Source organism: Oncorhynchus masou, unplaced genomic scaffold (assembly GCF_036934945.1).
Source record: "Oncorhynchus masou masou isolate Uvic2021 unplaced genomic scaffold, UVic_Omas_1.1 unplaced_scaffold_2725, whole genome shotgun sequence".
NCBI classification, from domain to species: Eukaryota; Metazoa; Chordata; class Actinopteri; order Salmoniformes; family Salmonidae; genus Oncorhynchus; species Oncorhynchus masou.
In genome coordinates this window covers 21,564-23,530 of record NW_027016708.1, presented here as the reverse complement: position 1 = coordinate 23,530, position 1,967 = coordinate 21,564, and positions in this window count along the sequence as shown.

The following is a 1,967-nucleotide window of genomic DNA, read 5'->3' as shown; positions in this document are numbered from 1 at the left end:
GCATATTGCAAATGGACAAGAGTCACCTGCAAGTCACCGTCCATCAGTCAATTTGATATCATTCTGACACCAAACTGATACAAACTGACACCAAACCCACTTTTCCCAAATCGTTTAGGAGCCAAGTATAACATACTTCAGAGCTGGCCCAAAATTCACAAGGCCTTCGGAACAAAACATTAAAAAAAACATAAAACACATAGTTACTTTCTAGCTGCGGGGCCAGTTCGGACATTATGTGTAGTCCTATGTGAGGCGACCCCGAATCCCGAGTTTCGGCTCGATAGGTCATTTGGTGTCCGAGTAAAAGCCTAGTTGGTGCTGAAAATCCACTTTTTTCCATGCCTTGCTACGGGGTCCTTGAATGAGCTATCGGACAGAAACGTTGGGGTCCGTGTCTATGGGCCGAGCCGGTTTCAATGCACCTAGTCTTGTGTCTCTGAGACTTTTCTAAATGTCGCCATTTTCGTAATGGTCAAAATGAATTGAAGTCATTGCAAATGTTCGACGCTGTTTCTCGGTCCGAGAACATTCTAGAGCGCCGTAACTCACCACGCACTATCGACCTGAGGTCTAGAACAGGTTTCTAAAGTTTCGGAACTCTAGGACTGACGGTTCTTTTTTAGCTTGAACAAAGCTAACTATTGGAGGCACTGTCAGTCTCTACACACCCCAATACGTCCCTCCATCCAATTTGTGTATCTGTGTGATTTATTTTTCCTTTGAATTTTTATGGGAAAAATGACTGATTTACAGTTCATGGGGGTTGCCTAATCACACATATGAAGTTTTGGACAGATCTGATTTTTTTAACCCCTCCAAACAGCCCATGAGACACCAATTATGGCACTTCCGGTTGGCACAGGAAGCTATAACTCAACACACATCCTCATTGGGGTATTCTATTACAGAATCCTGAGTTTTAAGTCTTTACGTTAAGAATTGACTGATTTACACAGGGTTCAATGCACTATGTCCATCAAATTGCAGGCAGTGTATGGATATACACTTTTAGGGTGATTGTAAGCACTTCCGGTTGGCCCAGGAAGCCTAGAATCGACACAGGTAGACCTTATAGTGGTCTGATGGACTGGTACCGAAGACAGGTTCATACAGCATTCATAACCCATATAGACTCCAGGTTGTATTTAGTGGAGCAGCCAATGTATTCCTATGGGGAGAGAAGTCAATGAACACTGTTTTTATGTAAACACCTTCTTTTGACTGTGAAGGGTTAATGTCACACGGTCAAGGATAGGCTTGGACAGATCAGGAGGACCTTAGGAACATTCCTGTGGTTGAATTGTCTTTCTAAACCTAACGGTTCCGCCGCTGTCACCCAAAATCAAATGACGTACTGGTGCAGGCTTCATATTGGGCCTATTTTTCTCATGGTCGCTGCGCTCAGACCGAGCGAGCTACGGTCAAGCGGGCGCCTCGTTGGACTCGGCACAGTCTGGACACTATGGTGATGCCATTGTTTGTGTTGATTTCAGAATGTCCATTTGGTAATGTTTTCTCACTCTTTCAAAGTCACTGTGCATTTGCCATATGGTTAACTAGGCATTCACCATCACCAATTTGTCATGCCATAAAAATCATGCAGGAATGCCAAATTGACTGGCCCGATGACCTCGGGATGGCTGGGCAGTGATTCTGGTACCTCTCCATCGCTCGTTTGGGTTGATTTCAGAATGTCGCTTTTGGTGATGGTACCTCACTGTTAAAACATATTGCAAATGTTTCTCACTTTTGCAAAGTCACTGAAAATTCGTGCAGGAATGCCAAATTGACTGGCCCGATGAACTCGTGATGGCTCAGCAGTGATTCTGGTACCTCTCCATCGCTCGTTTGGGTTGATTTCAGAATGTCGCTTTTGGTGATGGTACCTCACTGTTAAAACATATTGCAAATGTTTCTCACTTTTGCAAAGTCACTGAAAATTCGTGCAGGAATGCCAAATTGAC